The 26071-nt window shown below is 34.8% G+C and overlaps 1 protein-coding gene across 2 annotated transcripts in view; it reads right to left on the bottom strand.

Moving 5' to 3' along the window:
- CNTN1 (contactin 1) overlaps positions 1–26071 on the bottom strand; it is a 357030-nt gene that overhangs the window by 249582 nt on the left and 81377 nt on the right. For both annotated transcript variants that reach the window (XM_044227281.1, XM_044227280.1), the window contains exon 2: positions 19697–19744. The gene's annotated coding sequence lies outside the window, so the exon portion shown is untranslated. The remainder of the gene's footprint in view (positions 1–19696; positions 19745–26071) is intronic.

The raw sequence follows: 26071 nt of genomic DNA, 5'->3' as shown, positions 1-26071 counted from the left end.
ACACTGAGGTTTCTGACTTCAAAAATTATCGGTAGGTGTGGATAGAATAATTGAAATTAACTAAAAAAGTACAATCAATATACAAAAATAGAGGATAGAGAATTGGTCAGTCCCTTGCACTTCATTCTTTTTAGCACATTGGCTCTCTGTCACACACTTACTGATTCCTAACTCAGACATTTTTCCATCTTGTTTCTGGGACACAAATTTATTGCCTTTGCCTCTTGCTTCTCTCTTCATTCCTTTTCAGTCTCCCTTGCCAGTGCAACATTTTTATTATCATCTTTAAAAGATTAAAATATAACAAATCTCTTCCCCTTTGATTCTCTCCTCCTAGGTATTTTTATACCCTCTAATAACTTGATCTATCATGTATAATGATTCCAAACTTACATCTTCAGGCAAAATGTCTTTTCTGAGTTCCAGACCATCAGTCTAATGCTATACCCTAAATTTACACTTAGGTAACTAACAGGCATCTCAAACTCAGGCAGTCCACAATTGAATTCATGACTTTTCTCTCAAAATTTATTTCCTCCAATTTTCCCTCTTCTGGTTAATGGTACCAGTCTCTATGTACACCAGAAACCTAGATGTGATATCTTATATTTTCTTCTTCTACGACCACTAGTTTATTGGTCTGTACTTGAAAAATATACACTGAATATATCTATTCCTTTCTCTCGTCACTGCCATTAACCTAATCCAAACCATCATGATCCCTTTCTTGATGTTTTACAGTAACTTCCTAAACAGATTTCCTTACATAATCCCTATCAAATGCCCTAGAAGGATATTTTTTTAGTGAAATTGTCATCCTATTATTTACAGGTTTAAAATCCTCCAGGGTTTTCCCACTTCAACCAGGATGCTATTCTGTATCTTCAACAGGGACATAGCAGCTCTGTCTCATCTCATATTATTCTGCCTTCATTCACTACATTCTAGTCACTCTGGTCCCCTTCCTGTTCTGTCTTAATGTACACACTCTGCACAGACTGCTCTCTTGGGCTAGAATGTTTTTCCCCCACCTCTTCACCAACTTCATCTCATCTTTGAGGTTGTACCTTAAAATGTACTTCCCTGGGAAATGTTCCTCTGGGAAATCATCCTCCTAACCCTCCTCCTTTCAGGCGAGGTTAGGTACCTTGTGATTCATTCTCATAATACCTGCACTTTTTCTGGGTAGCATGTATGGCAATCATAATTACTTACTTGTATAATTGCTTATTTAATGCCTAACTCTCCTGATGTCAGAGATCACATTTCTCTCACATTTTATCTCTGCTTATTTATCATTATATTTGGCATATAGAGGATACAAAAAATATTTTTTGAAATGATGAATGAATGAATCAGTGACACAATTTGTGACTGTATTAGCTACTAATTAATTGTACTAGCTATTAAGACCTGATTCTTTAGGATGGAGGATTGGCAAATATTATAAGGTTGGCCAAATATATCTGGTCTTCCCTCTTCCAAATAGTTTATATTCAACTTCATACCTTTGACTATGGATTCTTACATCTTTAGTTTCTCTCTAAAATAAGCTGTTCCTTTGTCCCAGTATTTTCCCCTCCTTGCCTTACCAAGTCTGCCCTAATCTTTCATTCTACTTTGATTCTTGATGTTTATCATCCTGACCTCTTTCACTAATGTTATGTCACCTGTTCTGGCTTTGTGTCCAAACACATCTTCACTTGAAGGAGAGCTTCATCTTCTCCATGTCCCTACTTAAATTCTTTCCCTCCTGAATTTATTTTTGTCTCAGATACTCATCATGCATCTGAGCCCAAGTCAGAACATTAATCAGCCATTATTAATTCTAATTAATTCTAGCTTGATTTCTTCATTCTACTTTCCTGGAGAAGCTTACCTCGGCATCACAAAACTCTTCCTTGATGGTCTCTGTTGCTGTAGTGCAGTTCTTTTCAAACTTTACATGACATGGATGTCTTGGAAAGCTCTTTTATTATTTTTTTTAATTTTTATTTATTTATTTGACAGAGAGATCACAAGTAGGCAGAGAGAGAGGGGGAAGCAGGCTCGCCGCTGAGCAGAGAGCCCGACGCGGGGCCGAAACCATGACCTGAGCCAAAGGTAGAGGCTTTAACCCACTGAGCCACCCAGGCGACTCTTGGAAAGCTCTTTTAAAACACAGTCTCCAGGTCCCACTTGAGAAATTCTGATATATAAAATATGGGGTAAAGCCCCCAAATTTGCATTTCTAGCAAGCTACTAGGTCATGCAGATGCTGGGAGTCTTGGAATCAAACTTTGAATAACACTACTGTAATAGTGTGAGACAAGTTTGTTAAAATCTGGTGGAAGTTGCCCGTCAGGTTTTGAAAACGCCATGATTGCTTTAACTTTTCTGCAATCTGATTATCACCATCTAAGCTGCCTTTCTACATTTACTGTTTAAGCCAACAGCCTCCTTCTACAACTCATGAATGCTCCTCTGTTTAAAGAGTTTTTCTATAACAAACATAACTGTTTGTTATCTTTTATGAGTAATTAAAAGCACAGTTTTATTCTGTTCGCTGATCATTGACCACAGTCAAATTGCTTTATGTTAGAAGATATGCATTTTAGTGACCTAATATACAATGTTTCATGTACTGCAGCCTGGGGTTTGGATGTGGGCCTCACATTTAATAGCTAAAATTTCAGTTTATTCATCTGTCAAATTAGAAATATAGTAATAGCCACACTAATAATACCTATCTCAGAGGAATGTTGCATTGATCAGCTAAATGAAATAATTTGGGGGAAAAAAAACCCCGCACAATTGCATGCCTCACAAGAGCACAGAAAAATCACTAAAACTGGCATTATGTTTTATGCTTTGTTTTACTCCATAGCATGTAGCAAAAACCTGGCATAAATTGGTGTTCAATAAAAGCTTAAAATTATAAGACTTAATGAGTGCCACAAAAGCTATAAACCCAGGTTGTTTAAAAATTTTAGTAACTCCTGATTCAATCAGGGTGCTCCAGAGAAACAAAAGTACCAAATATATATATGTGTATATATATACATATATGTACACACCTACACATACATATGTATGACATGTGTGTATGTACAACATACAGTATATGATATGACATATAAACTCATATGTATAATATATAGAATATGTGTATGTATGTACATTTAAAGAGATTTATTTTAAGGAATTGGCTCACATGATTATGGGTGTAGAGTAGGCAAGTAAGAAACCCCTAGGGTAGGCCAGAAGGCTAGAAACTTGGCAGGAGTTGATTCTGCAGACATAAAACAGAATTTTTTCTCTGGGAAACTTCAATGTTTTTTTCTTAAGACCTTAAAACTGATTGGATAAAATCTCTGACATTAGGATGGTAATCTGCTTTACTTAAAGTTAACTGATTTTAGATGCTAACCACATCTATAAAACACCTTCTCAACAACACATAGATTAGTATTTGATTAGGTAACTGGGCACTACAGCTTAGTCAATTGACACATAAAAAATAACCATTACAACTCCTTTCTATCTATAGAAAAAAATATTCTCTCTTGGTAGTTAGGGATTTCCATGATCTAATCCATTTCTCTCTTCAAATTCCTCCCTCCTCATTTGTGAGACTCATTTTTCAAGTTCCATCATTTTGTGAAGCCAATTATTCATCTCCATGGGAAGTACTTTCTCTTCCCTGTTCTCATAGTCATTGTAACTTTCCTGTATCCTTCTGTATCATAATCCTCTATACATGAAATAATTTTTCTGTTTGTTAAGAGCGCCTTGATTATGGGCATTATGCTTTCTTTTTATTTTTATCCCCCATGGAGACTTTTCATATGGTACTCAAAAGATGAGTGTTGCATTTATTAAATTATCTCCCAGCAAAAACTTTCAAATAGGCTTTATCAATGATGTAAAATTTAATTCACTTCATCTGAAGGAACAACATTTTAATAGTGTAACACACCAGCACACTGTGCATTCCCATTTTAAATAATGTCATGATTTATTAAAAAGTAAAACATTCTATAGATATGACATTTAATATTTTGGTAATATATCATGAGGATAAAATACCAGGTGGATATATTTTTTAATGACAATATTATGAGTTCAATTTAATTTAAATTATATATTTTCTCACTCTCCATTCAAGAAAAAAAAGGCAGTTATTCATTTTCAAATTCAAGGGGCAGAGTATAAAACAGCAGGAACTCAGGCAATTCAGCAATCCATCTATCTTGAGAGGAATAAAACACTATTCCACTCTGTACTGGCTGGCACAACTCTTCACCAACAATCCCCCATTTAGATATAAAAACAAACTGGCCTTTGTATTTGGTTTATGCTGTCACCGGGGCATTGCTCTCAAAGCACTTCAGCAATACAAACATAATGTCGCTGTCTCTCACAGGCAAAGCTAAAAAATACTCATAAACAGTGCTGCTCAAAGAGCATATTTATTTCCGTTGATTTTTTGATTGTTCAGTGATACAGATATGAAACTAAATTGTTTATTTTTGTCAAGACACTGAATATTTTTCTCATTTTACGTACCTCTAGGCAAAATCCTGAATTGCAGAATAGTTATTAGATATGTATAAGGGAAATTATCTAAATTTACCCACATGAAGGTACTCCTTCCCCTTCCCCCTTTCAGTATTTAAATTGCTAAGCTAGTAAAGGAGAGATGTGAACAGAAGCAATAATGTAGTATAGGTGCAATGATAAGAATAAGTACTGAGTTCAGAGGAAGCAGAAAAGAGAAACTAGTATAATCCACTTGAGGAGGTAGGGAGGAAGAAGCTCAGGAAAGATTTCATTCAGTTGAGCACAGGGACAAGAGTAGGTATTTCCAAATGGATAAGATGGAGGACAGAGGAGTTATTCCAGGAAGAGGAGGTCACTGAAAAGCATTAAGGAATGACACAGTGTGGCTCACGCTGTTTAAAGTACCACTGAGCATGGCGTATTCCTGAGAGTGGATTTGATACTGAGCCCATCAGTATCAAAATTTGATGTCCAGGGGTGCCTGGGTGGCTCAGTGGGTTAAAGCCTCTGTCTCTGCCTTCAGCTCAGGTCATGATCCCAGGGTCCTGGGATTGAGCCCGCATCAGGCTCTCTGCTCGGCAGGGAGCCTGCTTCCTCCTCTCTCTCTCTCTCTCTCTCTCTGCCTGCTTCTCTGCCTGCTTGTGATCTCTGTGTGTCAAATGGATGGATGAAATCTTTTAAAAAAAATTTGATGTCCAAGTCCAACATGCTTCATGATCTGGTTTCATGTTATCTATACAACCTGAATCTATTCACACAGTAGGTGCTGAATAAATATTTACTTAATGAATATACCAATGAATAACATTTTCTAAGGATCAATAAGCAAGAAACTTTGCCAAAGTTTATGGAGAATAAAAACAAACAACTACAACTGAAAAAAATAGCAAAAAACGTGGTCAAGACCTCATAGTAAGAAATATGACAATTCAAAAATGACAATGACAAAATCAATATAGTTTCATAGGTAAGCCTGTTTCCCCAATGCTGTCAGTGCTTATGCTGTTCATGCCTACTTTGTGCTTTGGTTCACAGTATTTCCCTTCTCTGCCTTCTTGAATACTTCCAAGTTCCTTCCTTTACATATCCACATCTTAGCTATCTCAAAGAAAAGAGGAAAAACAGAAATAATAGTGATTGAATGTGTTTTTTTCTTCATTGCCAAGCATTCTAAGTGTTTTATATAAAACATCTTATTTAATCCTCACAGCTTTTGAAGTGAGTAGACATGGTCTCCTTGTTTCAGCATGATAGATAACCAATGCATAATTCAAACAGGTTAAGTAATATGCCCCCCAAAATATAAAGAGTGAGTGGAGGGGCTAAGAGCTGAGCCCGGCTGTATCTCCTCTTTCAAAAACTCGTCTCACCTGTAATTTTCTGGAGGAATCACTCTCTTAGGACACATCCTCTGAACTCCGTAGGTCAGCATGCTGTTACACCCTAACTGTTAATGTTTTTCTAATTAATTCTTCAGGTTAATTCTATTCCCGTCTATGGATTATAAGATCTTGATGAACTGAACCACATTTTATGTTCTTATGCATCACCGGTGAAGCTCCAACAGTGCTGATCCCATAGCAAATGACTTGCAGTATCTGAGGGTTGATGAGGCTGCATATTCGGGGGTTTTATCCCTTATGTCACGTTAAGTACAACCCTCCCCTTCCCATAATGACTCATCAACTATTGCCTGTGCTCAGTGGGGAGATACAGGTAGGTCATTTTCTGATATGTAGTGTTCCATCAGTCAATTCTTGTATATCTTAACAAAGTGATTTCTGTATTACCTTATAGTTTTGGTACTAATGCTCTATTAGCCTGCACAAGCTACCTATTTCACAAGGATTTTGTGAAGATAAAGAATGATTGTGTGTGTAAATAAATGCTACAGACTTTAGAGTAATGAAATACAGGTTTATGTTTATAATACTTAAGGAAATAATCTATTTGTGTTTCTTAGTTCTTATCAAATTTATCCCTGAATTAATATGATAATTGAATCAATGTCCATTTCAAATGAAAAGCAAACCAACAACAACAACAAAACATTTATGGTAAAACAAGAGATTTATACTGCCCTCTCCTCCTCTGTTGTGTCTGGGGGCAGGAGAGGTAGACAGAAAATCCTGAGATTTGCAAGTGATTTTGAATGTGAGATGATGGTTCTGCTCTTCTGCTTACAGGTTACTGAGCAGCAAAATCCCAGCTATTTCCAGTGCTGCCAGGGCCTGTGGACTGACCTGCTGTGAGATGGCCAAGAGGCACAAATAAGGGAGAAAAGGGCAAAGTCTGCTCTGGTTTTCTATGGGAATTAGAGATGCACAGAGAGAATGGTGAGTTTTGGGTTAGGTTAGGTAGTCCACAGACCATGACTGGAAGCTCTAACTAGGGATCAAATCTTATAAAAGGCATCCTGGCAGAATGAAGGGATAGCACTGTAATGTAATAGCAGCTCACTTGACAAAAGAAGGGAATGTGGCCTCCTATCCAGTAAGACTGTCTTCCTCAAAAAGCTGCGAGGGAGACTCCCTAGCTTGACCATGACTCTTAGAGGATCATGTTCCCTGTGACCCTTAGAGGCAGCAAAGGGCGTCAGCTGGATGTCAAGTGCCAAAGACAAACCAAATGTGGGCCTCAACAGCAGAAACCATACGTGTTGTACGAGTCTTTTCATGAACTCTATTTCCAGCTATGAAAGAACCTCAGAAACAAGGTGAGAAAAATGCCATTCCTATTTTGTTTTTTGAACACAATGTGATACCAGCTTCCTTAGCAGCTGATGCCCTGTGGTAGCGTGTGTAACACTTCCCAAACATACAACTGGTGTCCAGTCAGATCATTACCACCCAAATTTATAGAATTGTATTTTCAAGTGTAAATGAGGACATTTTGTATTTATTTCTTTGAAATTTTTTACCTTGTTGGTTTGAGCTCAGCGTGATCATTGTAATGAGCTTGAATGCTGATTCTGCCATCTAAAATATTAGCTACTATTATATTATCACATTGTATCATCACAATTTCTTGTTACATTTAACTTTCCCTTTCCCAGGTTTGCACTGCCCTCTGTAGGAGCCACTGAGCTACCATTGCCATTGTATAAAGTACAGCTCTGACACCGAATCTAACAAAGGACAAAAAGGAAAAAATACAGATGTAGTCATAGGCGCTAAATAAATAAAACCCTAGCAACTCCAGCTCCAAAATGACTTAACTTAATGGTCTTTTGGGTAAAAGGATGAATCAATGTTAGGAAATCTATGGATGCGATTAAAGTGCACCATGGAGCAGAGAGAACAATTAAGCTGAGTACTGGGTGGGTCACGCATACAGTAGACTCATGCAATAGATAAAATATGTGCTACTGACAACAGCCTTGGGAAGCACTCAAGGGTGAACCTCCCCAAAATATTAGCTGCATACAAGTCATGGGTGTGTAGAGGTATCTCAGGTTTAGATGGATCTAGAAATGTTAAGGTAGAAAATATCAAGGGTATAAATATAAAAAGTAAGAATCTCATTAAGTTTTCATAGTTTATATTCTGGGAAAATATACACAAATGTGGGAATAGTACAAAGCTATTGCAATAAACATTATTTCTAAATGAAACATTAGAAAAATAACTTATGTAGCCATGAGAATTGGCCAAATTATAAAAGGTATGACTTTAAAATAATGTTTTTGAAAAATCTGTGACATGGAAAGTTTCAAAATTAACACAATGTAAGATGTAGTGTTAAAATTATGTATATATGACTTCAAAATATCTAAAGACGTTAATAAAGCTTATTTCGGAGATGCAAGATTATGAGTTCTCTTGTTTTTCAATTTTTTCAAAGTAAATGAATTCTTTAACTTAAAGCACTCCTATTATAGACATATTTTCTGTAATTGTTATAAAAATCTTTTCATTATCTCTTTTGTCATATGAGGAGCATAAATGGCTTGACTATACTCTTACAGGTGTCAGTGGAGACCTAAAATTCAAATTTAAGTTTCTTTAGGTTTTGGGCGATACATACAAATGCATTCTTGCCTCACCATTTCTGAGAAGGAAACCCATCATTTCAAGTGTTTATGAAAATTTCTAAGCAATTTAAGTATTATTGACTGATAGGTGATTCAGTAATCAAAATGCAAATATATAGATTAGAATTTTATCTCCTCTCTTTGCCAATCTTCTGCTCAAAATGATATTAGTATGATAGCAGAAAATCATACCAGGATATTTTAAAAGCAGATTATGTTATCTACATATGGAAAAATTAATCTTAATCACTAAATCAATAATTATATAGCAACTGATATTTATCTATAGGGCATTATGCTGAATAATCTGTGGAGGTTTGAAAGATGCAAAAGACAGAACTCTCTTACCTTATAGGTTTTATAATCTCACTTGGGATACACACACACACACACACATATATATATATCCTATATATATGAAATATATATCCTATATCATATGATTATATATAATATATCATATATATGAAAAAGAAAATAATAAAGGTTTAGAATAAAATTAAGAATACAGGACAAAAGGGGAAATTAAAATGTATTAAGTCTGTACTAGGCAGTGGGTACTGATCAGTGATTCATATGTGTCACTCTGATGAGGCAGAACCTAAAAGGAAGAGGAGAAGCTTCTCTAGTGAACTTAAAAAGTCATCTAGAAAGAACTTCTTTTTATTTTTTTATTTCTTTTATTGGCATATATTATTTGTTTCAGAGGTACAGATCTGTGATTCATCAGTCTTACACAATTCACAGTGCTCCACCATAGCACACAGAGAGAGTCATTTCATTTGTCTATCCTAACCTAGTAGGCACCTATTTCCCTAAGGAAGGATAACAATAGCACCTTTTATGACCTGCTGAGCAGATTTTCTAAGAGGTAATTTGGGGTCAGAGAATGATCCTTTTGTTACTTAAGGTTATTGGAACCTCTTTGAAGGATTTCTGTTCTTGGCTGAGGTTGTTGGCAGGAGAGGATACCAGGAGCCTCAAAGGGATCACCATGAGGCAAGGGAGAGCATGGCCATAACCCAAGCTCAGAACCATGGTTTAGAGAATCCCAAGGAAAAGCTGAGGCTAGCAGTCTTTCTCCCGTCCTGGCCCACAGTATGACAGTGGACATTACGGGAACAATGGATGAGCATCATCTAGATGACAGATGGAATTACGAAGCCCACAAGTGTGCAGGGATTTATTTTAATCAGGACATTCCAGTAGCAGTGCAAAATCATCAGTTAGTATGTGCTGGGGAACCAGTTTTCCACAGTAGCTCCATGTGTACTGACAGAAAGCAACAGATGGACTTCCTTCTGTCTGCTTGGGATTTAGGAAGCGGGTAGCCCATATCTGAAGGAATAGGCCTCTGGGAATCTTGGGCAATGAAAGTGGACATAGAGAAAACTTCAAGATAGAAACTTTGGTTTCCTGCTAATACAGGCATGCTAATTCAAAGTTATATTAAAAAAAAAAAAGAAAGAAAGAAAGAAAAGAAAAGAAAGGAAGAAAGAAAGAAACTGCAGTTGAATTCCAGTTGTTTTTATTTTTTTATGGTGAGTAAAAGCTCAGAGATTTATGCATTGTCTGAGGAAATGTAGCTGGTATTGCAAAGCAAGGATTCAAACCAATTCTGTTTGACACTAATATTCTATCTCTACAAAAGAGATGTCACAAGAAAATTATATATTTTCCAGATAAAATTATATATATAGTAAGACCTAGTAAATTATTATTCACTAATAATTAGTAAAATGTTTTCTTAAACTCCAGATAAATATCACTGTGCAACTCTGAAAGAATATAAAGCTTATTTCATTATGGAAAGTTACAGTCATTTTATTTTATTCTTCACTGAATCTCAGACAGTAAATCCCCTGTGCTGTCTTGGATTCCCTTTTATTGAATAAGGAATTCTTGTTCTGATGAAATGGAATAAAAAGTCATGAGATTTTCTTACATTAGTCATGCCTGAAAAAGAAAGCAATAGCTTTTAATATTTATTCTATAATTCATTCTAATTGATGAGGAACTCAACTTATTAAACATCCAAAATAATTCAATTATGTAACAGAAATAACAAGAGTTTGCCAAGACTTACTATCATAAATAGGCTTTAATGACACTGCAAGATACACTAGGTCTGTAATGCTTTTCCCAGTGTTTGGAAAGTGCCAAACAGAATAGTGAGCACAAATTTGGTGCTAAACAAATTACTTTTATTTGATGATAGCTGCCAAGTCCTATATAAACTGTAGCATTTAGGAGAGTCCATGGAATTATTGAAAAAGTCATATAAGATACAAGTTACAGAGATATAAAGGTTTTTAAGTGACAAACAAATGAGAGATGTCATCTTACAAATAAGATTAAAGGTATGACATTAGGGAGGGTATGTGCTATAGTGAGTGCTGTGAAATGTGTAAGCCTGATGATTCACAGACCTATACCCCTGGGGCAAATAATACATTATATGTGAATGAAAAAAAAAAGATTAAAGGTTGACTACACTTACAAATTCCAACTGATGAAAGAATGATATAAATAGATACCAATACAGAAGAATAGTTTTTTTATATATCCCCAATGCCTGGAATACAATGTGGGGTATATTGAACAACACGGTGAACTGACAATGGTTATTTGCTAAATAAATAGATACTTAAATATATTATACATTTACTTATGTTCATATTTGTAAGATATTAGAAATGTCACATTGTATTTAAAAGTTGAGTGAAAAAAATACAAATAAGACCTTCACAATAATGCATAATCAGAAGAGAAAAGTGAGTGGAATGAGGTAGAAGCTATTGACAGAGAAAGGGAATCTTCCAGATAGATCCCATATCCCCAAAACTTCTGGCTTCTATTTGAGATATTTAGAAGTCAACCATTAATCTAATTGCCCTTAGCAGAGCAGAGTCTTATTTTTCTAGCTTCTGCCAGTTCCTTATTATTGGGATTCTGCAGTTTCATTTTTATGTGTTTGGATGTAATTTTCTTGTAATTTATCCTGTTTCCGTTTCCTTGTCTACCAGGATATGACAATTAGGTATTTTTCAACAATTCTAGAAAATTCTCTGCAATTACTTCTTCAAATATTTCCTTATTTCTATTTTCTCCATTTAGAACACTAATTGCACACATTATATCTTCATTCTGTTCATCTGTTCCTTGATCCATCCATATTTTCTCTGGTAATTTCTACTTTTTTTTCTCCCTATGATGTATCTCTCTTTGATGCCTATTTCTTTGGATCACAAATTATCTCTTTAGCTGGGTCAATTCTACTAAACTGTCCTTTAAGTTTGTAGTTTTGATTGTGATATGTTTCATCTCTATTAGATTCTTTTCCAAAACTTCTCATTTTTACACTCCCTAGTTCCTTGCTCATATTTTCAAACTTTTTTTCTTTAAATATATTTGGGTAGTTAGAATAATGCCCCCCCATCCTCCTCACTCACCCACCCCACCCCCCACAGGATGCCTATTACCTAATCTTCCAAATCTGTGAGTATGTTACTTAACAAAGCAAATAGGACTTCAGAGATGTGATCAAGGTAAGCTCACTTGAGATGGTGAGATTATCCTGCATTGTCTGGATGGGCCCTGTCTAATCACATGAGTTCTTAAAAACAGAAGAGAAAGGCAGAAGAATGCGATAGTGAGATGAAATGTAAAAAGAACTGGACTACTCTTGTTGGCTTTAGAAAGAGAAGGATGGGGCCATGAGCCAAGAAATGCAGCAGGCTCTAAGCTCTGAGAACAAACTCCAGTTTATAGTCAGCAAGAAAATGGAGACTCCAGTCCTTAACAACCATAAGAAATTGAACTCAGTCAATAATTTGAATAAGCAGGAAACTGATACTCCCTTGGAGCATCCAGAAAGGATATAATCTGCAACTCTTAGTTTTAGTCTGATGTTAATGATACTGGAATTGTAATCTATAGAACTGTAAAATAATAATTTTGTATGGTTTTAAACTATTCAGTTTATAACAATTTATTAGCAGCAGTGGAAAACTGTTCTTCAGTATCAGAAGTGAGCTGTTGCTGTAACAAATATCTACAAATTAGAATTGATTTTGCTATTAGGCAGCAGGCATAGACTAGAATTCTGAGAAACATGAAAAAAAGTCAAGATTTCTTTGAATAGACTGTTAACAGAAATATGGGTGTTAAAGACTGTCCAAGAGCGCTCTGAAGGAAATGAGAACATGTTATTGGAAACCAGAAGAAAAGGGATTTTTTTTTTTAATAGTGGCAGAAAACTTAGCAGGACTGTGTCATGCAATTATGTGGAAAGCAAGGCTTGTAAGCAATGAATCTCACTATTTAGCTGAAAAGATATCCAAGGAAAAAAAGGTACAGACTGATTTTTTCTTTCTCCTTAGAGTAAAATGTGAGAGAAGAGAGATAAATTGATGAAGGAGCTGTTAAACAAAAAGAAACAAGGACTTGATGATTTTGGAAATTCTTAACCTACCTGTATTACAAAGAGGCTAAAATTAAGAAATTATTTTGAATTTAATTTTTATTTAAAATTAAGAGATTAGTTTTCTAAGACTCTTCAGAAAGATCAAAAGATCAGAGTGTTTAGTAGCAAAAAAGACTCTTTGAAGAGATTAAGGAAGGGATCCTAGATCTTAGATCCCCTTAGCCACCTCAGCAGAAGCCAAAAATAGTGTGGAAACTTCTTTGGAAAGATCTCTTGGTGAGCCTCCTATCTGATGGAGTGAATCTTGTGACATCCATGGAAGACCTACAGAGTTCTTAAGAATTTTCTACAACCAGAGATACTGCTAACTTGAACTGGAAGGGGTCAGAGAGGTATGATGTGAGAAAGCCTGCAATTGCTGCTTTGAAGTGGGGCAGGGTAGAGTGGGAGGAACAAAAGCCAAGGCATGTGGTAGCCAACTGGAAGCTAGAAGAAATCCTTAGCTTAGAGCCAGCAACAAAGCAAGGAAACAGTCCTACAACCGTAAGGAACTGAGTTCTTCCCAGAGGCCAAATGAATAGGAAACTGATCCAATTCTCCTCTGGAGTCTCCAGAATGAAATGTATCCTACCAGCAACTTGACTGTATCTCGTGACACTTGTACTATTACTAACCAATAGAAAGGTAAGGTGATATATCCAGTTGTTTTACAACACTAAGTATGTGGTAATTCACTACAGAACAATAGAAAATTAATACAATATTAAACATACTTCTTTTTTTCCAAATCTGATCATTCCAGTATAATATACCTTTGTAAAACTATATTTCCTATCCTTTTTCCAGCCTTCTTTTAAGTCCATTTTTATCTATATGCTTTGTAATTTTTGAATTAACTAATTTAGTTCAAAATTTATCTTCAAAACATTGAATTTAGATTCATACAGCAACTTATTTCTTTTGCTCCTTCCCACTAACTGTGAATCTGGATCCATTCTAAATAAATGGATGGAGTGTGTTGGATCAGATGAATTCTACAACCAAATCTCAATGAAGGCTGGCCCAAAGTTCTGAACTGAAAGAGCAAATCTGTGTCACTTCACTCAGTGTCAAAGTCTAGATAAGCATGCTTTCTGATACACCTTCATAGTGGCAGGTTTATTTCTTGGACACCCTTACTCTTAGAATGTTGTCCTTAAGGATCCTGGTTTTCTGAGACATTCTTCTATTAGACTTGGGCTAGTCCTAGGCTTTGCCTTCTGTCTCCAGCTTTGGCCTTTGTTACTTCTCAGATTTGCTGCTTTTGCTTCATTTTTATCTTCTTTAGAGTCTTTATTTTCCTACCATCTCAGAAATGCATTTAAAAAGAATTGTTTTATAGTCATGTTTTTAGTTTTTCATTCAACAACTGCAAGGAAAGGAACTCTCTCTATATTCTTTAAAACCCACCTAAATTTATTTTTATAAATTAAAATAATACATTTCATTGCCTGTATAACATTGGTTTTATTACCTTAAGTAAAACTGTTAACAAAGTGATAGGTTTTCTAATCAACTTCTTAATATATTTAACAAGTAACATTCTTTTTTTCCCTAAAGATTTTATTTATTTATTTGAAGGAGAGAAAGAGGGCAAGGAGGAAGGGCAGAGAAGGAGACTCTCCACGGAGCAGGGAACTCACCATCAGGCTCCCATGAGTTGGGGGAGGCCCAATCTCAGGACCCTGGGATCATGACCTGAGCAGAAGGCAGACACCTAACCAACTGAGCTACCCAGGCACCTCAATAAGTGATATTCTTGATGGTACTGATGTCAGATAAATGGCAAATCAGAGTCAATATGTTTCAAATTTTGAATTCTTACTTGCTAAAAATAGATTGATAGCACATTATGTGAAGACCCTCCTCCAGACTCAAAATGAAGAAAAAAAAATCACATCTTTTGAGAATCAAATTCTGAGAAATCTAAAGCCTACTGTTAGTCTTTGTACTAACTTTATATTTTTCAAAAATACTAATTAAGCTTAAATCTAAATTTAGAAAGTATATCTTCTTTTAGGTTTATAAAGATCTGTATTCCCTTATTGATATTTATGAGCAGTCCTGATCCACTGAATCAGAAGTAATCCTATACTTTGTGCTTCTACAGCAAGTAATTATACTACGCTATAATAACTTGTTTACACATTTTTTAACTAGACTATGATCCTCTTGAAAAGAAAAACTGTATCTATTAAAAATATTGTGGTAGGTCCAGAATTTAGCACTGAATTATGTACTGAATAAATATCTGACGAATTTAATTTGAATGAAAATGTTTAGCAAAAGCAAGAAGTTTATAATCCTGTGGTACACATCATTTCAACTTGTACTTTTTTAACTAATTCTAAGACAAAACTCTTACAGTATTATAAAAAATATTATAGTATTATAAGCCAGCCTTAATGGGACATTGCTCCAAATGAATTAACTGGGGAGTTTCCTTTCTTTCTTTCTCCACCTGTTTGTCATCTAATTCATGTGTTTTATTACACAAGGAATGAAGTTTCTATTCTGAAATAAAAAGTGATTTTAAATTGTATTTTATCTGAAACATTGTTAACAAGATAATACCCAATAAAAGAAGATCAGTATTTTCAGCATTTAAAATAAATGTTTTATAGAGGTGAGTTTAAAGCAATTTGCATTTACTTTCCTTAAAAAAAAACTTAAGATTATATTGACAAAGAAATAAATCTCAAACAAACAAAAACTTTGAGAGTTTAGAGAATTTGGGAAGTTTAGAGAGACTACTATTCAGGTTGCATCATCTTACATACATTTTTCAGGCTTCCATAACTATATTTTATTTTTAAAATGTTTAACTAAAAATGGTGTTTCAAATATGAGCCCCTAAAAGGCAACCAAATTGGTAAGTGAGAAGTAAAACTTTCACTCTTTGTCAATAACACAATACTATATTTATAAAATCCTAAAGACTCCACCAAAAAACTACTAGAACATCAGTAAAATGAATTCAGTAAAATCTCAGGCTACAAAATCAATGTACAGAAATCTGTTGCAGGACTATACACTATTAGCAGAAGCAGCAGAAAGAGAAATTAAGAAAATCACATTCAAAATTGCACCAAGAAAATAAAATGCTAAGAAATAAATTTAACCAATCTCTACTCTCAAAATTATGAAACACTAATGAAAGAAATTGAAAATGACAGAAAAAAATAGAAAGACATTCCATGCTCATGGATTAGAAGACCAAATATTGTTAAAATGTCTATGATACCCAAAGCAACCTACACATTTAACGTAATCACTATCAAAATACCAAAAGCATTCTTCACAGAACTAGAACAAACAATCCTAAAACTTGTATAGAACCACAAAAGACCTTGAATAGTCAAAGCAATCCTGAAAAGGAAAAGCAAAACTGGAGGCATCACAATTCCAGATTTTAAGTTATATTACAAATCTGTAGTAAGCAAAACAGACACAAAAACAAACACATAGATCAGTGGAACAGAATAGAAAACCCAGAAATATTAATTATATGGTCAATTAATTTTTGATAAAAAAGGAAAAAATATTCAATAGGAGAAAGTCTCTTCAACAAGTACTGTTGGGAAAACTGGACGGCTACATGCAAAAGAATGAAATTGGACCACTTTCTTACACCACACACAAAAATAAGTTCAAAGTGGGTTAAAGACCTAAATATGAGACTTGAACCCAAAACAGCCCTAGAAGAGAGCACAGGCAGTAATTTCTCTGACATCAGCCTGAGCAACTTTTTTCTAGATCTCTCCTGAGGCAAAGAAAATAAAAGCTAAATAAAGTTATTGGAACAACATCTAAATAAACAGCTTCTGCCAACAAAGGAAACAATCAACAAAACTAAAAGGCAACTTATGGAATGGGAGAAGATATTTTCAAATGACATATCTCACAAAGTACTAGTATCCAAAATACACAAAGAACTTACACAACTCAAAACCAAAAAAAAAAAAAAACCAAAAAACAAAAAAAAAAACCAACAAAACAAAAAAACCAAAACCCAAATAATCCAAATAAAACTGGGCAGAAGACATGAACAGACATTTTTCCAAAGAAGACATATAGATATCTGGCCAAAAGACCCATGAAAAGATGTTCATCAGGGAAACACAAATCAAAACTACAGTAAGATGTCACTTCACACCTGTCAGAATGGCTAAAATAAAAAATACATAACAATCAAAAATGCATAACAATCAAAAAGACATAACAAGTGTTGGAAAGAATGTGGAGAAAAAGGAACCCTCATTCACTATGGTAGAAATATAAACTGGAGCAACCACTGTGGAAACAGTATGAAGGTTCCTGAAAGAGCTAAAAATAAAACTACCCTATGATCCAATAATAGCAGTACTAGTTTTTCACCCCCAAAACACAAAAACATGAATTCAAAGGGATACATGGCACCCCTATGTTTATTGCACATTATTTACAATACACAAATTATGGAAGCAGCCCAAGTGTCCATCGATAGATGAATAGATAAAGAAGATATATAATGGAATATTATTTTTTTATAATGGAATATTATTCCATAAAAGAGTTTTATTTATTTATTTTATTCCATAAAAAAGAATGCAATCTTACCATTTGCGAGGACATGGATGGAAGTAGATGGAGTAGTTGCTAAGTGAAGTCAGTCAGTCAGAGAAAGATAAATGCCACATTATTTCACTCACACGCAGAATTTCAGAAACAAATCAAACAAGCAATGGAAAAAAAAGGGAAAAATAGAAAACAAAACAAAACAAAACAAGAAACACTCCTAACTATAGAGAACAAACCAAGGGTTACTAGGTGTGGGGGCAGGGAATGGGTAAAATAGGTGATGGAGAGTAAGAGTATATTTATCATGGTTAGTCCTGAATACTGTATAGAATTCTTGAATCATATATTGTACACCTGAAACTAATATAATGCTGTATATTAACCATACTGGAATTAAAATTAAAAACTTAAAAAAAAAGAAAAAATTTTAAAAAACACCCCATGTGCTTCTATTTTTATACTAATCCTTCCATTGTTATCACACCCTCTAAAGACTTTTTTAAAAATACATTTAATGAAATTGGAGCCCAATCTTCAACTTTTTTCTTCATGTAAGCTTTTATGTCCTATAAGGTATGTGAATGTGGGGCCTCATTGATATTTCAGGTGCAAAAAAGAAAAACCAAACTTACTCTGTTCTCTAATAATATTCCCCTTTCATCAGTTTTGCAATTTTCTTTTTTGCTGTAAGAATAAACTTGAAACCATCTCTGCTCTTCCTTCCCCTTTATTTTTTTATCTAACCTATCATGAGACCTGTCATATTTGTTTGCTTTCATGTCTTCTTGTAATAGCATGCCTCTCTATTTCCACTGCCTCTATGAGGATTAGGTAGTCATTTCATGCCTTGAAAGGACTACATAATTTTCCATGATCCCTCCTAATTCTAGGATTTTATTGCTAATTGTTCTTTTTTTAACTTGTTACTCTGACCAGATTATGGATTATTGTACTCAACTACAACAGTAAAAATCCAGCTTAGTATTTTTTAACTAGAGGACAATAGAGATGAAACTGGAATAATCACTTAGTATTATCCACCAAAATAGGTCTATAACCTCCATCTGCTCTGGCTGCACAACTTTTATTACATTTTCCTCAAATACTCTTCATTCCAACTTGTCACTTGAGCATAGTGTATATCTAGATCATCTTTCACAATTTTGTTAAGTGGTCTCAATACTGCAAAAAATCCCCTTCTCATTGTCCTATCAATCCAAAATTCACAAAATGCTGTTTAACTCTTACATTCTCTAGGCATTTTATATAGTGGGAGGAAACCAAAACTTGGTGTTGGATAGACCTCAGCTCGTGACCATGCCACTCACTATCACATGACTTTAGATAGGCCTTAGGTTTCTCATTATAAAATGAGATTTATAATAATGACAAGAATAATAATACTTTGGCTACAAGAATTTGTGAGGATTGTATAACATAAAGCATTTCATAAAGTGTTTAGTAGAGTGCCTAGACTATAATGCTAAGTAAACAGTATTATTATTGTTGTTATTATTATTAACTCCATGATATGTCCCCATTACTCAGCTCACATTTGATAACTCATTCCAACATCTGTTAACTCAGCAACATTGAGCACTACACTATTTGGTATTAATTTTTCTCTAATTGTTTTGTATGTTTGCACAGTGATTTACTCATATGGGTATTAGCAGAAAGGACATTTATTAAGTAGTCATCAAGCAATTTATCATATGTTTTGATGTTTTTTAATTTCAATTAATTCAATTTAACTAATTTCAGTTAGTTAACATATAGTGTAATATTGGTTTCGGAGTAGAACTTAGTGATTCATCACTTACATATAATATCCAGGGCGCATCACAACTGCCCTCTTTAATACCCATCACCGATATTTCCGTCCTCTGCCTCCAGCAACCTCAGTTTGTTCTCTATAGTTAAAAGTCTCCTATGGTATGTCTCCCTCTCTTTCTTTTTTCTTTTTTTTTTTAATTTTTTAAAATTGAGAAATATTACAGAAAGTTAAAACAGAACCAATATCATTATCAATATCATTATTTTTATTCTTTAAAACACACACACACACACACACATACATACTCTAAACAGCTTACCTTAAGATTGCTCTGAATTCAGCTTCAGAAATGATCCCAGTTGGATATCTATAAATCAATAATTATGAAATTACAGTTAATTAGCTTGAAGGTAAAGATATTTTTACCTTATATAATTTTTAACATTTTTAACAAAAAAAATAGATGCCTTTAATCCTCTACAAGTTTTTGTTTGTTGCTTTGACCAGTGCAGTCAAGTTTTAGCATATTTGTAAAATACATTTATAGAATCAGCAAACACTTTTAACTGAAAGGGATTCAAATTTTGTTATTGTTTGCAAAGCCAATTGATAGTTCATAGCCAAAATATCCTCTTATTCACCATTACTAAACTGAACTAAAAATTAACATTTTAAATAAAACAGAGTAAGAACTGCTGAATTGGTCCCACTTTATTATACTAAACACTAAACTGGAATTTATTTTGGAGAAGCCTGTATATATACCATATCCAACATACATATACTGTGTATGTGTGTAATGTATATCTCATAATATGTATACATATTGGTAGATGGCACACTAATACTTATACAAACACAAATTTAAGGAGAAAAAACAGGTATAGCTAAACATTTCATTGAGGAAGCTTAGTACCTGGGTAAAATCAAATGGATTAAATCCAACCTAGCTTGGGTTTTAAATAAACTGATGTTTTGGTTATTTTAATAAAAGTAATAGCAACAAAAGTTGTGTGTTAAGTTTGATAGTTTATAGAATACTTTTTCACATTCTTGTTCAGGTCTTTTGTTGTTGTTGTTCTTTTTTTTTTTAATTTTTGTTCAGGTCTTTAATAACCCTCATATAATAACTCAATACATAACTGTATACCATATTAAATGTCATGAAGAAGGCTCATATGGTACTTTGAGTGCAATGGAGATCCTGAATTAGTCTGAGGGAATAAGGAGAGGAATAAAATTTGAGCTGAGAATCACTGGGTAAGACGGAGCAGGCAGAGGAGAGAATTTCCACTTAGAAGGACTGGCAACTGCAAGGTGCTGATGCAGGAAGGGGTGTGGCACTATTGAGAAGCAGGAAGAAGGCTCTAAGATTAAAACACAGAAATGGAATGTTGTGTAGGTGTGTGTAAAGCTGGTGAGGTTAGGCAGGGCCATAGCAGGTTAAGGAAGGTTATTTTTTATCTTATACATTACGGGAGGTTAATGCAAGGTTTATGCAGAGCAATGAGGTAGTTAGATCTCCTTGATGGTAGCTCTGGTGAGGAAAGAGAAAGTAGAGGAAGAATATAGGAACCCAGCCAGGGGCTATTGCTCTAGTTCAAGAAGGAAGGATAGTGGCTTTGACTAGGTTATTTGCAAAAGAAATTGACAAAATTGGTTTGCTTCAGTAAGTTTTGGAAGATAGCTTATAATCAGCCTCTCTCACTTGATGGTAAGCTACAGGAGGGAAGAGTTTTAATGCATGTTTTAATGATCATTCCCACAATACTTTGCACGCAGTAAATACTCCAAAAAAGTTTTTTTTTTTCATGAATGGATGGTAGGAAAAGAAGAAGAAATTGGTAAGTGTAAGAAAATTCATGAAGGGGCACTATTTACTATGATAAGAATTACTAGACAGGATCATGTTTGCAAGTGAAATCATGTGTTTAGTTTTGACAAATTGTATTTAGATTGCTTATTAGATATACAAGTGGAGATATGACTTAGGAAATTATAATGGTCTAAAGTTCAGAACAGATACCTTGAGTAGAGATATAAATTTGGAAGAAATATCGATAACATAGATGCAGTATCTACTCCCATGGCATCAATGTGAGTAGATGGGGAAAAATAGCTTAATAATGATAACTAAATTTTTACAGACTCTATGTATCAGTCACTGTTCTAATCATTTTATATGTTGCAATCCAGTTAATTCTTACAATAACCCCATAAAGAGTACTGTTTATTATCTCACTTTAAAGATGAGAAAACCAAGGCACAAAGAAATTATATAATTTGCCCAAACTCACACACCTAGTAAATGCCAGAACTAGGGTATGGAAGGCAGAATTCGAAGAAGGCCTCCAACATGTCTAACTCCTGGTGTTCACACCTTGTATAATCCCTCTTCTGTGGGGGGGAACCTGTAAATGTGATGGGAAAGAACTCCCATGGTTTAGTTTTTAATAAGTTGACTTTGAACTATTCAAAATCAAAAGGGAGATCCTTGTGGACCTGGCCTAATCAATTGACCCCTTTGATGGAGATTGGGCCCTCCCTGACATCGATTAAGACTGAAAGTGTGAGAAGGCCTAGGCAGAGGCCCACATGGTAGAGCATTGAGAGCAGCTTCTAAGAGTTGAAAATAGTCGTTGGCCAATAGCCATCAAGAAAATGAGGAATTCAGTCCTACAACCACAAGCTGAATCCTGCCAACACCAGTGAGATTAGAAGAGGACCTCAAGCCTCAAGTGAGACTTCAGTCCTAGCTGACAGCCTGATCTCAGCCTGTTGAGACCCTGAGCAGAGGACCCAGATGAAATTCACCCAGACTTCTGACCTAACAGAACTGTGACATACTAATGAGTATTGTCTTAATTTCCCTAAGTTTGTGGTAATTTGTTACACAGCGATAGAAAACTAATAACACATAGCCTGCACTGCTAAAGTCTGGGTTAAATTGCAGAAGGCAAAGGGGTGGGAAAATGAGAAGAGAGACTAATAACGACAGAACCCTGAGGAACATAGGCATTTAAGAAATGGGCTGTGGAAAATGAACCAATGGGGGAGACAAAGACTTTGTCTTTGAAGACAAAGAAACCAGGAAGGTCCAAGAGAGTATGGTGTTAGAGAAGCCAAGAAGAAGGATTGTGTGGAAGGAGAGAGACTAAGTGTACAGTGCAAATCAGATGAGGACTGGAGAACATTCACCAGATTCAGTAAGATGGAAGAGGAGAATACTGGCTTTCCTCTGGTCAATTAAAAAAGCAGAGTTGGCATTTTAGAACCCCTTTCGTTTTTTGTTTTTGTTTTTGTTGTTGTTGTTGTTGTTTTTAATTAAGGAGGAAAACCATGTGAAGGGCTGGGGAGAAAAAAAGTGTTTTCCAGACATATTTTTATTGTTCAATATTTTCATGCAGAAGCATTATAAACCTCTTCCTCAAGGATTAGACATATTTTGTTAATTGCAGCAGGCTTGAAAAGTAAATCAATTAAGATGTTTTGTCACAAAGTTGAACTTCAAGGATTAATAATTTCTTAAGTGACAAGGCAAAATTGTACCCAAGTAGTATTCTAAAGAATATTTAATCTCATGAGATGATTAATGAAAAATAGTAGAAAGAGATCACAAAAGCAAGCATTCAATTTCCAAAACTCATTTATTTTAATCATTTGTACCACTACTCTACCATTTATACTATACTATTACACCATTTATACCACTATTCTAAGGGAAATTTATTCTTTTCTCTAAAAAAATATGAAATCAGATGAAGAAGCCAAAATGTAAGTAGGCATTAAACAAATCAATAAAGATCCATTTTTGACTATAAGAGAGTACAACTGAGAAGACAATGTGTACACACAGAGATAATTAAATTTATGACTTTTTATGCTGCTATATTTACCCATTGATGTTGCTTTTGGGTTCTCTTGTACCAGTACTTCACTTTGGTGACAAATTTTATGGGAGGCAGGAATAACAATGACAACCCTCCCCTTATCCCATATAAAATAACAAAATAACAAAATTCAAACTACCTTGTTATTTCTATATAGGGGTATATACTTGTCTCCAGTGGCACCCTCAGGAAAGGAAAGGAGAGTTTATCCAGGATCTCTGACACATAGTCAACAAAGTAATGCATCGATATTCAATGGCTCAGTCTGAACTGAGATTTAAATTTTCTGTTTTGAATAATCAAGACAGATGTACAATGGGATAGAGACCCAAGTGTGGGAGTATAGTTTTAGTGTGTCTTTTGGTAGCTTACGTGAAATTTTTCCTCCCTTTGTTTCATCCGAGGCTTTTATCCCAGATATGGTTGTGAATTCACCTGTTCTTAACACTTTACTCATGTACTGGCCTAAGAGGCCTAATACAGTCATTGCTTATATCTCAAAGTTACTATTTGCTTTTCTGTTCCCTTTACATTTTAAGAATCTTGAATTTGTTTCACATCCAACTTATTTTCATGTATTTGGCCCCTACCTTTAATTGTTTATGAACAAGCCAGCTCTTAATAACAGAGGTAACCTTACTAGTGAGCATATGATTGTTTTCTAGTGTAAGATAAAGCTTGATTCCTTAATGAGTCACACCATTTCATAAAGAAAAGTGACTTTTATTATTCTGGCATAAAATTCTTTAAAAAAGAAAATTTCACTCATATGTGGAATTTAAGGAACAAAACAAATGAGCAAAGGGGGGAAAAAAAAGAAAGAGGCAAACCAAGAAACAGATTATTAATTATAGAGAACAAACTGATAATTACCAGAGCAAAGGTCAGTGGAGGAATGGGTTAAATAGGTGATGGGAATTAAGGAGTACACGTGTGATAGGGTATTATGTAGGGTATTACATTGAAGTGTTGAATCACACGTTGTATACCTGAAACTGATATTAAACTGTATGTTAACTAACTGGAATTTAAATAAGAATGTTAAGAAGAAAAGAAAAGTCTACCCATTAGTGTGATCAATCAGTCATTCCAGGAAGTAGGTCACATATTCCTAATCTATGAGTCCTGAACCTCTAAGCAAAACAAGAAGCTTGAATAGAGTGCTTATTTTCTTTACGGCCCTTCTCTTTCAATTCATGGAATTTTGAGATGAACGTTAAAATGAGGATTGGTCATTATTTTTCTCAAAAAATGAAACAAAACACCACTCTCAATGAAAATATAAGACAAAGATAAATATGAGAAATCTTCTCAAGTTCTACTTTATATGTTGGTTATCTTAGAATCATATTGTAGTTTCCCACAGAATTGAGAACTAAATAAATTCTTGGCTAATATTTCAGAATTTTCATCTCAAACATTTCAAATCCCTAGTGGCCTTAAACTTCAAAGCCTAATTATTCAGTTGATTCATTATCACTTTTCCCAACTGAATGTGCATGCAACAAATCCTTCCAGTAGTTCCGTCTTACACAAACTGTGAGATAAGTGGCTCCTCATGATCTTGTCCAACCCTCACTTCCTATAATTTTTCCCAAACCATGTTTTTCAAATCAGGCTATATTTACTCTATGTAAGTACCCCACCCTAGCTTCCAATTACTTCAAATTCTTTATGTATGTATATATATATATATAGAGAGAGAGAGAGAGAGAGAGAGATTCTACTAGATACTTTTTTTTTTTAAGATTTTATTTTATTTATTTACTTGAGAGAGAGGGAACAAGCAAGGGGAACAGCAGGCAGAGGGAGAAGCAGACTTCCCCCTGAGCAGGGAGACTGATATGGACTTGATCCCAGGATCCTGGGATCATGACCTGAGCCAAAGGCAGAGGCAGACACTCAACCACTGAGCCACCAGGTGTCCCTACTTCAAATTCTGGTATACTTGAATATGCCATTCGTTTTGGTGAGCAGAGCTCCTGGTATAATAAGAGTACAGAGCATCTCTTGTACTGATATCCATGTCCCTGTACTGATAAACAATAGTCCCCAGAGTAAGTAACTTTAAAGCTTCACAAGATTATGGGTCTACAATAGGATATAAAATGCAGACTACACTTTCATCTGAAGCCTTTTCAGAAGAAAGATATATGATCCAGATTTGAGGAATCCAGACAAAATTCTAACTTTAAACTCCTTATATTTGATCCAAAACTACAATGACTTTAGGGAGATTTAGATTTCTAGTTAAAATAAGCCCTCATAACAATGACAGGGGCAGAAACCAGAACTAGATTGCTTTAAACTATGCTTGTATCCTGTTGTACTTTGATTGTAGTTCTGTTTTGATATCAATGGAAATGATACATTTTAAAATCAGTTTCTGGGGCACCTGGGTGGCTCAGTGGGTTAAAGCCTCTGTTTTCAGCTCAGGTCATGATCCCAGGGTCCTGGGATCGAGCCCCACATCGGGCTCTCTGCTCAGCGGGGAGCCTGCTTCTTCCTCTCTCTGCCTGCCTCTCTGCCTACTTCTGATCTCTCTCTGTCAAATAAATAAATAAAATCTTTAAAAAAAAACTTTTAAAATCAGTTTCTTCTTCTAAAAAGGGATTTCACTTCTGCTCCCATTTTCACTTAACTTTGGGGATCTACTGTATTGGATCCCAAAGAATTTCTTAACTGCTTCACCATTAATAATAATGGAAAAACTTAACTTTCATGACTTGACTTTAAAACATTACAGGGCCACCAGGGCGACTCAGTCAGTTAAGTGTCTGCCTTCAGCTCGGTTCATGATCCCT

Source organism: Neovison vison, chromosome 12, assembly GCF_020171115.1.
Source record: "Neovison vison isolate M4711 chromosome 12, ASM_NN_V1, whole genome shotgun sequence".
Taxonomy (NCBI): Eukaryota; Metazoa; Chordata; class Mammalia; order Carnivora; family Mustelidae; genus Neogale; species Neogale vison.
This window is presented reverse-complemented; position numbering and strand designations above follow the sequence as displayed.